This window comes from Hipposideros armiger, unplaced genomic scaffold (assembly GCF_001890085.2).
Source record: "Hipposideros armiger isolate ML-2016 unplaced genomic scaffold, ASM189008v1 scaffold_14, whole genome shotgun sequence".
Taxonomy (NCBI): domain Eukaryota; kingdom Metazoa; phylum Chordata; class Mammalia; order Chiroptera; family Hipposideridae; genus Hipposideros; species Hipposideros armiger.
In genome coordinates this window covers 6,225,949-6,242,018 of record NW_017731364.1, presented here as the reverse complement: position 1 = coordinate 6,242,018, position 16,070 = coordinate 6,225,949, and the positions used below count along the sequence as shown (strand labels likewise).

The following is a 16,070-nucleotide window of genomic DNA, read 5'->3' as shown; positions in this document are numbered from 1 at the left end:
CATAGCTCTTTTGAGAGTGGGTGTCATGGTGATCAGGGGTGACTTGTATGTTATTCAACATCAAAAGTAAAATAGTTAATTTATGTAGACATCAAGCCAGGTCACATTTGTCTTCATGTCCTCCTTGCTTGACTTATAATAGAAATTTTAGGCACAAGCAAAATAATATTCTGTCTCTAACTATTATAAAGAATTGAAACTCTATATGCCAATTGTACAATATATCAGCTTTCTCATTAAACAACTTTCAAAATATATTCTGAACAAAGTCCTGTCCCAAAAGTTGAATCAATGAGGTTATATCAGGATAGTGAAATGATTATAAAGTATTCCTAGAAACAATTTATTCTACATATGGCCACTGGAGCTATCATATTAAAGCACAGCCTCCATTAAGCTGACTCAGAAATTATCTTCCACTAAAGACACAAAAATATGATAGAACAAGTTTGCATCCTATACATGACAGGATCATATGACATTCATTGACAGTTCTAGACAGGTGGAATTTTCTAATCACCAAAGCTTTTATTTTATGGAACCCTGCAGCATGAATCCATGTTATTTAAACTGCTTACATTCTAGGACAGTGATTCTCAGTCTTGCTGGTATGTTGGAATCTTCTGGTAAACTTAAAAAAAAAATTACTAATCTCCGAGTCCCTGATCCAGAGATTCTGGTTTCATTGGTCTGAGGTGAGATGTCCTAGGATGGAAGTTTTAAAAGCCTGTCTGGTGATTCTAACATTCAGTCAGTTTGAGCCACTGTTCCACGGGGTGCCTATTTCTGTACTGCTTGTCAGGAAAACAGCTGACAAGTATCACCCAAACAGGTTTCATCTGCATGCAAAACAGTTCGGGGCAGACTGGTAACAATGAGTTGGCTGGAAAAAAATTTGTTTTCTGTGGCATCATCATAAGGCACCTATGTCTTAGTTTGAAGAGTTTTGCATGGCTTTCCACCCATTGATACATGAACAGAATCTGCTATGTTTTCTGAGACTATTTTGGCAGCACTGAGTCAGAGAAAGCAGTACACTGAGTTATAAGCACCCCTATGGAACAGGCTTCTTTTGTGTCACAAATTAACTTCTCATATGGCATCGCTATATAGCCTTAGAACACACAGAATGTACAAAGAATGTCAACTGGTAGCCATTTAAGGTGTGCTTATCACATAGTACATCACATATCAAATTTAGTTATTGCTATTTTTCTTGGACTCTGTACTTAAGTAACGTAACAATATTCTGTTCTCTTATGGTTAGTGCTCCTGAGCTCTGTAAATACTGGAATCCTTCTCAGATCTTAAGATGCAGATCTTAAGCTGGACCATAAGATGTAGTCAGTTCTGCCACTCTGCTTGTGTAGACACAGCTGTATCATACAACTTCACTATGTTATATGGGGTCCTTGCAGAAATGCTTGACGATTCAATGGTACACAGATGGCAGGGTGAAGGAGGGGGCAGATAGCTGCTCCCCTCTCTCTTTCTCTTCCCTATACAGTTCTCTCAGTTCTCTCTCTCTCTCTCTCTCTCTCTCTCTCGCTCTCTCTCGCTCTCTCTCGCTCTCTCTCGCTCGCTCTCATGCACACAGTAGAGAGACAACAGGAAAAGGAGCACTGACTGCTACGACCAGTGGTAGACCTGTGAAACATGGCAAATGAGAAACAATTTATTGTCTCTCATTTCACTGACAGATAAGAAACAAAATAAGAAACATTTTAAGAACAAAATAAGAAATTAAGGTAGGGTGACAACAAAAGAAACCCCCAAATTATCAGAGAGGACAGTTCAGGAATGGGTAGACAGAGCCTTGGGCAACAAACCTTATGTGATAAAGTGAAGGCTGAGTTACCTGTTGATAAAAGGAAGTCATTACGAAGTCTAACCATGAGGTGATTCATTTATAGACATGTATTTGCTTAGGTTGGACCTTCAGGTAAGGAGGTGAATTGTAGGGGGAGTCCCACACAGGTTACTAAAAGCAAGTGTATTTCACTAATTTAAATATGCTGCATTGGAAAAAGTGTTACAAAAATATAAAAGGAAATTGCTGTGTTTTTTTTTTCTCTGTACCAGACACTGCTCTAAACACTGAACATACATTCTCTCATTTAGCCTCAGCAATGCTTATCAATACTTATTTGATAGATAAGAAACCTGAGTTTAAGTCACCTGGCCAAGGTTTCAAAGGTAGAATGAGATGAGGCTGGGATTAGAGCCAGGTCAGCCTTTTAAAGCCCATCTTCTTAATCAGCATGTGTTTTCCTGTGAATCCATTTTATTATTCAGTCATAACTCTGATGGTTTTAGCATTGTTTATGAGTGGGGCCCATTCCACTCTCAGGGAAAGAAGAAGAGACAGTACAGCATCACTACTCCAGCCCCCCGGTCTCAGGAGCGCTCGGTCAATGTCAGGTCTGCTCCAGGTGGGGAAATCAGTAGAGGTGAGGGTCCTTCAGAGAAGACCTTGTAGGGCTGAACCTCAGACTCTGGCTTTCCACCAGGAAAGCTTTCAAAAATACCATTGCCCATCATTCACTTGTAGAGAGATTCTGATTTATTTGTTCTGGGGTGGGGCCCTGAAATAAAGGGGTTGATGCGCAGTGGGTTTGAGAACCATTGTTCTGAAGGGAACTGTGTGTTTATGTGTTCCACAGAGGATAGTTTGTCCTGGAATATTCTTAGAAAGCAATGATGGCGAGGACCAAAAGCCCTGGCCCTGTGAGCTACATCCTAGGAAACTGCACTTTGTTGGGACTGGGTACCCTACTTCCGTCCTGCACCAAACTAACATGCTCTACAGTCAGGACAATCCCTTTCTGACGACGACATCCATTTTTTGGAAAAGGAGGACAAATAAAACCCAAAACCAGGCAACAAGAACAAAAGCAAAACAAAAGCAGAACAAAACACGGCATAGCTTTGCATGTTTTGGCTATAATACGTGGTACCCTTTAAACCAAGTTATACATACCATGATATAAAGGCAATCAGGCAGAACTTGGGGTGTTTCTCACTAGCTGGGGGCCTAGACAAATTTCCTGGACGTCTGAGCCCTGGGGTTCCCTGTTTTCAAAACATGCAACTAAGTCGACTCCCTGAAGGGGCGGGGAGGTCTTCGTTGAGCCATCTATCCAGCCGTTCTGTCAACCCCCTCAGCAAACACACTTACTGAGTTTCTATTCTGTTCCCAGTGCTATGCACAGTGGGAACCTTTTCTCAGCCTCTGTAAAGCGGAGATGACAATGGCTACCTTGACTACCTGCCATGAAGTTCAATGAGGGTAAGAGCCACAAAGTATCTAGTACAGGTCCTTCTTTCTCCCTCCAACTACAGCAGATGTAGGACAACTTCAACATGAAGAGCTCATTATGACTCGGACCAGAGATATACACACTGTGAACCACCCTCTAAAGATGATAGTCAGTGTGGAAGCATAGAGACAGCTGCATCTGTGAGGCAGTTAGGTAAGATTTATATTTACCGATATGCTATTCATAGAATTTAAGGCTAGAAATTCAATCCCAAACCTGAAAAAAAGTCTGTGGACCCCAGAGAGATGATAACCACCAGTATTTATTCAGCACATATTATTTGGCAAGCATTCCATTTTTGAATGTATTATCTCATGTAATCCTTCCAACAGCCCCATGAAGTAGGTCCCCATCATTATCTCTATTATAGTTGAAGAAACGGCAACCTAGAGAGATTAAGCGACTTGACCAAGGCTACAGAGTTAAATATTGATGTTGGAATTAGGACCTAGACAGTCTGGCTTTAGAGCCCTGTCCTCCTCTAACCTGGTTTATTACTTTAGAACTCCAAAATTCCTAAAAACATCCGGTCTGGCAGAACGCTTGTGTAAACCTTATAACATCCCTGACAGAAATATTGGTATTCATTTTGGCTAAAGCAAGATTTCTCTTCAAATTAATTTTCACACACAAACATTTTCATATTCCCACTCTTAATTTTTATTTTCTTCCTTTATATTTAAAATTTACTTTGTGATTGATCTGCGAACAGTAAAAAAAAAAAAAAGTCAATATCTACTAGTGGAGTTACCACTGCTACTGCGATGATCATTTCTGACTTATGATTTGAATCTGCTGTATGGTATGTCTCATGGGAATTTGTGTTTTCCCTCAAGCTCCTCTCAAAGCTGAAAAAAAACTTTATATTTGCCCCGTTATTTTTAGTTTTTTTGGTGGGAAATCTCCAAATGCATTCTGGTTATCTAGGAGCAAACCTAACACTGAGGTAACAAGAAGATGTGTCAAAAGCTATTGTATTTCAGTGCCCAACAGTAGCCATGGTCTTCTTCTTAAGATGATAACAAGCACTCCTTGTATTTATACAGTGCTTTATAATGCTATGCGTACTTTCTCACCTGATGCTACCAAAAAGAGCAAAAGGAAAATCATAGCTAACATTGCTTCCTTTAAATTTCTGATATATGGAGATTGAGAGTAATCCTGCAAGTTCACATAAAACATAATTTCCATGTTCTCATTTGATTCTTACAAGAACTGAAAGCCAGATAAGACAGTTATCCTTGTTTAACAAATAAGTTAACCTAGAAATAACTTTGTTCATGACTTGAGAGGCAGACAGCAGAGTTGGAATTCAAGGTCAGCTCAACTAGCCCTAAGTCTCGTGGTCTTTGAGCTGGACCATATTACCTGCACACCTGGCACTGGACCCAGAGATGGGTGATGCTTTCATTTGACACTATGTCCGAGAGAAGCCGATTAGTCTTACTCGGGTTTTGATTTTTCTACTTAGTGCTGAAATGCCCATAGTGCATTGTTAAGAGGATTTAAAAAGTCCTAGAATGTAAGACTATGTGGAGGGCTTCGAAAGCAGCCAGTCAAACCTCATTTAAAGATGCAAAAACAAAGCCTCAGAGACAGGCAGTGATGAAAGGTCCTCTACCAAGCCAACAGCAGAGAAGGCCTGAATCCAGGCCTTCGGGCTCTCAGGGTAGTGCTCTTTCAGCTGTATAAAACCATCTCCCAGGTGTGCCACTCAAGTATTAGCTTCTTCCCACTAGTAGGCAGTGTTGCCTGAGCATGAGGAAATTCTCCCTCCACAGAAGGTAAAATTTCACTGTAAATGGGAGTATTGTATGGGACGCTGTAGTCCACGAGGATGACTCCTCCTTGATCCCAGAACACGGTTAACTCCATTACCATCGGAACAAGCACAATTATTCCATTTCTGTCTGAAACACCCTGGCGTGTTCTGCATTTGCACATCTGTATATTCTGAAAATCAAAGGAATGCTGATAATACCAAGCTGGGTTGACAGTCCAGATTTTGGCTAAAGACCTTCAACTTTGCATTCCCCCTGTGTGTTATCTCTGATAATCCCACAATGCAGCAGGATGTGGGATAGTGGGTTTCTCAGAGGTACCTCAGGGACAGAACAGGCCAGACTCAACTGGTCTGAATTGATATGTTTTGCATATTTGAGTTCCGTTTTATAGTCACTTGATAGAAGGTTTCTGGTTTTATTTTATTTATTTATTTTTAAAGGATAAAAAAACAACTCTACTGGAGTAAGACATAGATTTTTGGTTGAAGAACTGGGTTCTAATTCCACCTCTACCATATATATGATCTGTGACTTTGGACAAGCTATTTCATCTATCTAAGCCATTTCTAGGTACCTCAATAGAAATCCCAGCCCATATATACATACATATATATATATATATATATATATATATATATATCAATAAAATGTAAGGACTTGAGATATATCACTAAAATAAAGTTATTAGGCATATTGATATAAATCACATGCACGATAGAGCAGAAGGTACTTATATATCTGGGGCTTCCATCCATAGATCACATTCTAAAGAATTCCTATGCAAAATCCACAAGATGGAATGCAGCACTGTATGCGAGTAGATACATTCTGAGAATCTAAGCTTCTTGGAAATGCTAGCAGTGCCATTTATCTTCTTGGTGGAGTGGGCAGATGGATATCATCAATATTTGACATATGATACTACATTAGACTTCAGAGGGAGACCCAGGCACGGAGCCTTAGGCCATCCCCACCCTTGTGTGTCTGTAAAAATCCTCATTGCTAAATTGCAGTTTGCAACTGATTCCATCCGGCACTTGCATAGCAACACTGAGCTCTCTGAACGATAAAGTGACGTCTTGGGAACAGTTATTAATACACATATGTATGCACACAGTATGTAAAAATATGCATGATTGAAAGCGACTAGTGTATTACTTTTAGGCAATACTTCCCACTGGGACTATGCTCCTGGAAAAATTCCTCTTCCTCTCAAGAAGCTTGCACAATCATCTGCTATCACTTACCAGAATGTTTGGGATAAAAATGGTGTCAATTTTAAGGAAACACACTTCTCAATTTTCTTTGTTAACATCTGAATAAAACATGAGAAGCTACCTACTTTTCCCCCTTCCCCTTTCATTCAGAGAATAAATCCCTTCACAATCTTGCTTTGTTTGTAGAGGAAATAGTCACTCTTCTTTGCCACCTCCAAATTAGCAGAATTCACTGGGTTTAAGAGTAGAAAAATTTAAATTCCATTCTCATAAGCTCCGCTAGCTATCATTATTTCTGAGCTACAGCACAATGTTTTATAATAAGAAAACAGCAAGAAATCATATTTCTACCTTGTGGGAGCTTACAGCCCAGTGAGATCACAAAAGAGCAGCAGATGGCAGGCACAAGAATGTTCTAGAGGCAAGATTTGGTTGGGGTTGAAGGGACACTTTCTGGGCCATATGAGAGTTTGGAAAATGAAACATTTCCTTAAGAAGTCATGTACCTGGGTTGGGCATATACTTTCTATCTCCTTCTATAAAATGAATACATTGAGTCAAGTGTTTTTCTAAGCACCTCCAATTTTTCATTCTGAGATGAATTTCATGAGATGAACAGGTAAATTGAAGTTAGATTAAGCCTGCTTGAGGGTAAGAAGAATCTGCTCAATGGTGATCTCTGGACAGCCCTTCACAACCTCAAATTTGTGGAAACACTGTAAAAGTTAAGAAATAAAAGGCACAAGGGTTATAGGCATGTTCTATTTATGTCAGCAGAGGTGTTCTGGGCAATTCCTCTTGTACTAATGTAGTTTCCACTTTTAGATGATCATATTTGGTAAACACATTTAATTTTTACAGGATGACTAATACCTACATGCTTAATAACCAGTGAGATAAGTCAAGGGCTCTCCCTTCCTACGGCTTCCAGGGAGCTTCCAGCAACCATGTCAATCCACAGAAATGCACACAAACAGATCAGCTAAGTAAAGGGTTCTTGCATCAGCTCCTGCTACATGCTTTTATTTGTAGTTCTGTCTTGGGCAAGAGATAGCACACAGGGGGAATGCAAAGTTGAAGGTCTTTAGCAAAAATCTGGACTGTCAACACAGCTTGGTATTATCAGCATTCTGTTAAGTTCAAAGAAGAGATAGTTACAACAAATACAGCTTGCTTTATTTCTGAAACAAAATTGTGCACATATTTGTGGCCATACTACTAATTAACCTGTAGATTGTTCCTTTCATCTAGACAGTGTGTTTTTCTCCCCCCTGTTACAGCATGTCAGGGTTCTTTTTTCCGATCTGGAACATACTCAAATCGTTCTCTTCTAGGCACGAGAGAGAAGAATTGTACAAATGAAGAAGAGAGACTAGAGACATAGTTGTACAGAAAGATTAAAGGAGCTATATATGTACATATAACAAGGCTGGAGGATGACTAAGGAGTGCCATGATGACAGTCTATAAATATTTGAAATGTGTAAACACCAAGGAATAATTTAGCTTGTCGCAGGTGGTAGAACTGAGAGCAATGGTGTATATTCAAGGAAAGGGAAGATCTCTATTCAAGAAAAAAAACTTCAGATGTTATCCATGGGATATAGCAAAATTGGAACAGAGGGTAGTTGAAGAAACCATGGAATCGGAGTCAGAAGATATGAAGTTATATGTTGGCTTTACCATATAGGGCTGTGTGGCCTGAGAAAAGTCATTTAACCAACATGGGTCTCAGACCCCTCTTTTGTAAACTGAAGTGTAAACCAGAATTAGAGATTCTTAAAGTGTGCTCCAATGACCTTCAGAGCTCTGAGGGTTCAGCTATATTGGGTCCTTTAAATAGGAAGAAGAGTGGAGGGGAGTGGTGACTGACGAGAGCCCCTTTGCCAGCTTCATTTCTATACCATCAACTCACTCAGAATAATTTTTCAGGAATTTACTGACTTAAAAATTGTTTGCACAAGAAATTTACCAACTTCATAAGTTTGAAACAGGTACTAGTGATCAGTTTTAGACCCATTCTTGTTCAAAAGGCTCCTGACAAGATAGAAGACTCATTAAATTATGCTTTCACAAAATGTTCACTGAGCACCTACTATGGGCCAACACAGCAGACGCAGCAGTAAGACAGATACGCCCTTGTAGAATTCACATTTCAAATGTTGCCAAAAACTCATAAATGAATAGAGGAATAAGTCATGCAATTCCCTGTAAGGTTAAAAATAATTCTATTGAACATTTATTAAACATCCAAGCCTTAAGACTGGTGATGAATAAAATAATGTAGAGGGGAAACATTCAAATTAAGCAGATATTGGGTGCTTACTAGATGTCAGACACAGTGTCTCAAACTAGAAAGCCTCAGTTTCCACCTGAGTGGCCCTCGGTCATGTGTCTGTGCACAACCAACCAAACCTGCTTTGAGCTCAGTCTGACTCCTGCTCCAAACTGCTACCAAAGTAAATTTTATTGGATCTGAACTCTCTACTCATACCACTTGAACTTGCTATTGTAATTGTGCTATTTAATTAACTATTATGTAAATTAATAAAAGAGTAAACATATTTTAATTTTTAAAAATCACATCTAAAGAGAACGCTTTGGATAAGTTCTATGAAAAGATTTCACTTAGAAAAAAACAGATAAGTTGTTCAATTAGGTATGGATAAGCAACTTTTAAATATTAGGGGGAAAAAACTTAAAAATTGCAAAGCATTCTGCACTCACATTGTTTCACAAGTGTCTTTAAGTTCTTTTTCTCTTTTAAAGAAACCCAAAGTGGAAATTGTAGAGGTCCCGTTATAACATTTTTCATTATAACTCATGTCAGACAAAGGCTGACAGCCCTCAATCAAACATGGCTAGGCCATATATTTTTTAAATGATGAAAATGCTTTTGTTCTTTATTTATTAAAATAAACTTTATTGAGGGCTGGTTGAGTGGGACGTTGGTTAGGAGTTGGCTTGGGACGCCAGGTCTGCGCAGCAGGGCCCCGGTTTAGATTCCACATGAGGGCCAGTGACGCTGTGCCCTCTACAGCTAAGATGGTGAACAACAGCTTGACCTGGAGCTGGGCTGCCATGAGTTGCCGATGATGGCGTAGGCTGCAGTGGGGCGGGCCAGCAGCGGGCATGAGCTTTTGTGAGCTGCCGTGAGCCGCCATCCAATGGCTGGCAAGCAACGGCCTCACCCGGGAGGAGAGCAGTGATAATACCAACATGGGCCAGTGAAATGATGTCCTCCACAACTAGACTGAAGAACAAAAGGACAGCAACTTGTCTGTTCCCCTCTCCCAATTCCCCAATAAAAAAAAATATTAAAAAATAAAATGAAATACTTTATTGAGATATAATTTACATATAATAAATGAACCCATTTTGAATGTACATTTTGATAAATTTTAAGAAATTCATAGGCACTTGTAACTACCATGATCAAGTTCTAGAATATTCCCTTTGCCCCCAAATAGCTTCCTTGTGCCCCATTAGTGTTAAACCTATCCCCCAGCCTCAGAAAACCATTGATTGTTTTCTGTCACTATAGGTTAAATTTGCCTTTTATAGTATTTTATAAAAATGGAATAATATAGCAGCAAATTCTACATTTTTTTGGGTGGGGGAAGGGATCTGGCTCCTTTCACTCAGTATAATGTTTGTGATGTTTTCCTGTGTTGCTGTACTTACTAGTGGTTCATTTCCTTGTGACTGATGTGTAGCATTCCATTGTAAAAATACAGCACAATATATCCTTCCACCTGTTGATGGGCATTTGAGTTGTTTCTAGCTTTTGGTTATTGCAATTAAGCTGCTAAGAACTTCTGTGTTCCAATCTGTGTGTGGAAAAACGGTTTCATCTCCCTTGGGTCACTGTATGGGAGGAGAATGATGAGCCATATGGTAAATATAACTTTTTAAGACACTACCGAACCGTTTTCCAAAGTGGTTGTGCCATTTTACATTCTCACTATACGTTATAAGAATTCTAGTGGCTCCTTCTTCTAGTTAACACTTGGTAATGTCATTCTTTTAAATCTTAGCAATTCTAATCAATGTGTAGTGGTACTGCATGGAATTATAAATGGTACTTTTCTGAAGACTAAAGATTTAGAGCATTTTTCATTTGCTTATTGGTTATTTGTATATATTTTTTAGAGATGTGTCTGTTCAAACATTTTGGCTAATTTTTAATTGAATTGTTTACCTTCTTTTTGAATTCTAAGAGTTCTTTTTATATTCAGGACACAAGTCCTTGATCAGATACATATATACTGCACTTATTTTCTCCCAGGACTGGTCATTTTTTTTTAAATGGTGTGTTTTAAAAAGCAGAAGTTTTACAATTTTTATGAGATCATCTCTTGATACAATTTTTTGTATCATCTCTTGAAAATATTTGCTTTCCCCCAATGTCATAAGGATTGTCTAGTAAGTTTTATAGTTTAGCTTTTACATTTATCTACGATCCAAAAGATGTGTAAGATCTTTACAATGAGAACCACAAAAACATCACTGAGACAAAGTAAATGATATCTAAATAAGGGGGGAGATACACGATGTTCACTATTGGAAGACAATATTGTCAGAGGTGTCATTTCTCCTCAAATTGACTTATCGAACATAAATTCTACCAGATTTTATTGGTATAAAATACTAAACTAATAGTACGGTTTACATGGACATGCAAAAAATGCAGAATACGCCGAACAACTTTGAAATGAAGAACAAAGTTGAAGGACTTACATGACCTAATATCAATATTTGCTCTAAAGCTACAGTAATAAAAACAGTGGGGTACAGGCACAAGGATAGACATAAAGATAAAAATATTTAAATTAAACTATGTAATCTTGCTTTCTCAAGTGGGATTACCCAGTTCAAAGTCCATTCTGATTAGCTCATTGGACCCAAATGCATTAGAGAGGGTGCTATTGTATTTTTCTCCATAAAATTTTGGCATAAAATTTCAAGGTCTTAGTTTAAATCTCATATTCAGGAAAACAGCATGCTTCTTTTACTCATTTCCTCTCTTACGGTATTAAAAACTAGTGTTTTAGCTTTTTTAGATAGTGCATACCAGTGAAACATACTCATGTTCTTTTATTTATTTGCTCCTCCAGGAGGACATTTGTATATATCTTATCAAACAAATTAATGTTTTGCCTCAAATCTGTTTATTTGCTAAAAATAATTATAATAATTGTGCATAGTCATGGAAACTAGGAAGAGGCAGGGGATCAGCAGAGAGATTTTACTTTTGTCAAGAGATCAGAATTAGCACTTGGTTTTTGATGTTGAACAAACAAGAAAACCCACACACACTTTTTTTTTTCCTGGTGGGGGAAAGATGATAATCATTTTGCAACTCACAAGAATCGAATTTAAAAGTGTTTCATTATGATGAAGTCACTCTCATGGACCACTACAGAAAGATATAAATTTTACAACCTGCTGAGCACATCAAATAAGTTTAACTGCACAATCACAATCTGAAAAAAAAGACTTCTAAATGGTTCTTACCCTACGAATTCAGGCTTATTTTTCATTTCTTATCATTTATCGTGCCTGAAATATTTAAAGTAAGTTATGAGGTCCTAAAGTATAAAGCGCTCCTTATAAAGGAATGTTCTTCACTAATAAATGAGAGTAATTTTTCTAACTCTGTGGAATAAAATATTCATAATGGATTAATGTGAAAAGATAGAGACACAATTAAATGTAATTTCTCTTTATTAAAATTAATGTCAGATTTTGGGCTTGGATAGGTATGCCCTAATCGAAAATATGAATGTAGCAAAGCACAAAACGTATTACATTTTTCTTGTAGACCTAAAATGCAAAAGTATAGTCTTAAGTTCACAGGTGGATCCATTTACTCATTGTTATTATCATGAGAAAATTAAAGTTCAGGATCCATTAGGCAACATAGTCCCTATTGGAAAAGCAACATTTAGTAAACTATAGCAACAGAGTAATTGGCTTCATGTGTCTGTTAATGTCCACATTAGCTGTCATATTGACAACCTGGAGGAAATTAGCTTACAGAGTCTGTTAGTACGTACGGGGCTATATTTTGCCCTTGGGTGGACATGGATAATACCACTGCTGATTTCTGTGGATATTCAGCCTGAGAAGCAAAAGGCAACATTTTTTCAACTCTTTAGTATCAAGAAACTCAAACCAATGATGGTCGCTGAATGACAGTCATTGATCAATTACCTTAAAAATGTGAGACAGAAGACCTAAGAAGCAACTTTTGAGATTCTTATAAAGTGGCACTGTTGTCAGTCAAACTGTTATTATCAAGCAAGCACAGGGATGGCTCCAAATTCTGGAAAGACAGGATGGCTGTAACTCAAAAGGACTATAGCAAATCCTGGCCTTTAGCAGGCTCACAGATAACAACGTTGCATCCATGCAGAGCTGGTTTATCAAGGATATTTGTAACCCTAAGGTAACTAACTCCCATCTTTAGTTAGGAGGTAGCCCAATCTCCTGGATGGGAACCGATTTTTAAGGACATTTCGATTTATTTTATCCACGATTTCCCCAGAATTTCATCTCCTAGGGAATTACTAGACATTGACACACCATTTGAGATTTAAAGCCCTTCATTATAGGACTATAAAATGTAATCCGTATACATCTCCTAAGAACCAGTCCAGATTCTCCAATCTTACAGGGAGTTACGTGAGTTTCCTTTATGGCTTCTGTTCTCAAGTGCTTCATGTTTCCAACTTCGCTGTCTTGGATGAAGTTGTTCTTGTTTTCTTGATGCCCTGCATCCCATTTTCACTATTCACAATCACACATTATCATCCAACGCCTGCCGTAAATGCTGCCTTCTCCAAGCAGCCAGACAAGAAATCCGTCCTTCCCTCCCTGCCTCCCTCCCTTCACTCCTTCTCTCTCACGAATGAATACTGCAGTGTTCCCCCTTCTGTGAACTGCCTGTTTAAAACTTTGGCCCATTTTTCTATCGGGTAGTCTGCGAATGCCTTTCTTTATATACCCCCCCCAAAGTCCATATAATGTCTCCCTTCTTCAAATCACTGTACAGATTTTAACTCTTTTTAGGTGGACATAGTCATTCATTTTTTGCTTCAGGCATTGGCGTACCTGCCTCATCTCCCCAGCAAGCTCTTGAGGAACGTTTATGGTACAAATTGTGCTCATTTGTTTAGGTACCTTATGTGTAGCCCAACTAATGCCCGATACCACAAAGACGTCAAAATAAGTATATGCAGTGGCAAGCCATCATTTCCGAAATACTTTTTAAAATTAATAAGGACAAGAAATCTTTGCCAGAAAGGAGTTTGAAATTTATGCCAGCTAATGTTCTCCTAGTAAGAATAGAAAGGCACATCGCTAATTGGTCTAAAGGAACTATGTCTTACTGGTGTCAAATGAAGAAATCAAATGAATGTAACTTTCACAACAGAAGTCAAATAAACATAGCACCAGTGATCCAATTAAATGTTTAAAGCTGAATTAGGGGACACCAGAAAGCTTCGTATAGCAACTAAGGAACTATTTGCATTTGTGATTAAAAGCCGCTCACATTCTATTAAGTGGCGATGTCTGGAAATGGGGATCTGACACACCTAGGCAAGTATCACCACAGTAAAATAAATAACTTTTAATTTACCACCCGGGTAGAATAAAATTCTCCCGATAGTCTAAGTCATATTACTATAGCAATAAATGAATGAATGAATGAATGAATAAATAAATAAATAAATAAATAAATAAATAAATAAATGGCACAGTTTCTGAAGTCATTCTCGCCTTCTAAAACCTGGTTCTGTCACTCACTGATTGTGAGTCCTCGGGCAAGTTACCTAGCCTAACTGGGTAAAAGCTTCCTCAATATAGAACATGGATATAATCATACCTACTTAATCAGAGTTGTGTAGGAATTATAAACCAGTGCATAAAAAGAAAGTTGTATAGCACCGGACACATCCATAAATACCACCCCTCCAGTTATTGTTCTTGTCAAAACCTGCAGTTTCCCTACGTGAATGATCGTTATCATTTGGAAATAATACCCCTGAGGACTTGTTTGCTATGACATTTTATTTGCTTATAATAACAGATTAAGATGGTGGACTAAGAACATAATTGCATTCCAAGGCTATTGAAAAGCATACGGGTACCAAAAATAATAACAGCAAAAAAAATGGGTGAGGGAAAGAAAGAAAATGTATGTGGGGGAGGGAGGTTACAGTAGACAAGATATTTCAATTTATGTCTGGAGTTAAAAAAAAAAAATCAAACGAGGACACGTTGACATAGTGCAACAGGCCACAGCTTAGAATAAGGCAGGTTGGAGTTGAGAAAGAGGTAGAAAGAAGACTGAACTGTAGGCCATTCAAGCAGCACAGGCTTTTCTCAAGGGGATCCCAGACATGATGACTACAATTTCTATCTGAATCATAGAGTTGCAAAAGGTGGACAAAGGATTCCTCAGTCCCATACCTAGAGCGACTTGCCACATTTCCTAAGGCTACTAAACATTTCAGAAGTCCAAGGACCTGCAACAACAAACCATAGCCAAAGTCAACCCCACATCACTCTGGTGCCGTGGTGTCTGGGTCTAGAACTGCCTAAGCCCAGATACATTGCTGAATATTTGCTTCCCCCGCCCCCCACCCCCATCTCATAGCTGAGGTCAAGTGGGAGGGGCAAATGGCATCAGCCAATGGCAAATTTCTCACTTCTCCTCCAGAAAGGTAAAAAGCGTGATCAATGGGGAGGAGTTCTGAAATTCATCCACAGGGAATTTCATCTAGGCTGCTTACCTGTCCACCAGGGTTGGCAGGACCAAGGGCACAGTACGAAGGGCTGTTTTGTAAAACATTGGTTCATAAAATCTTTCAGCCAGAAGAGACAATCTCAATAAGTTTCTCTGGATTCTAGAATCCAGATCCCCTGACTCTCAATATAGGGATCTCTTCACTATCCCACTCACTTATTCTTTTGTGCATTCTTATTTTGCTAGTTAGTTCTACTTCTTTTTACTTCAGGTATTTCATGATTCTAAAAATAGCACATGTTCATTGTAGATAATTTGAAAATTAAGAAAACTTATGAAAAAAATAATCATATAATTCAATTATTGAGAAATAATTGTTTATATTTTAATGGCTTCTTAAAGACATTTTATACATATTTTTACCTAAGTTTGATCATACCAAATACACACATTTAAGTTATTTTTACCACACACGAGAGTATTTTTGTAAATATATTAAATTGTTCAAATAAAGTATCTTAATAACTCATCATTTGGGATCTGTAATATTTTATAAAACAAGTGTTTTTGGTCACTTAGACTTTGTGCTTGTCATTATAAATTGTTCCTCAGTGAACATTTTTGTAAATAGATTTTGTTCAAATTTCTATTTCATTAGGATATGTCTCTTCATATGTACATATCTGTCTGACTGTTTAACTGGATTGAGAGATATGAAACATTTAAAAGTCTTGAGGAATATTGCCAAATAATTTTCCAGAAGTGGGGAGCGGGCAATTCATACTGCAAACAGCTCCAAATGACAATAATTTATTTTCCTAAATTTTTGCTCATTTCATGGACAAAAAAAATGAGACTTTAGTTGTTTTAATTTTCATTTCCTACTTGTAAGAATGAGTTTTAAGTTAATCATCCATTTGTATCTATCCCTTTAAGAATTTTATATATATATATATATATATATATATATATATATATATATATATATATATATA

The 16,070-nt window shown here is 37.9% G+C and overlaps 1 protein-coding gene across 3 annotated transcripts in view; it reads right to left on the bottom strand.

Moving 5' to 3' along the window:
• LPP (LIM domain containing preferred translocation partner in lipoma) overlaps positions 1–16,070 on the bottom strand; it is a 663,248-nt gene that overhangs the window by 118,471 nt on the left and 528,707 nt on the right. The window lies entirely within an intron of this gene.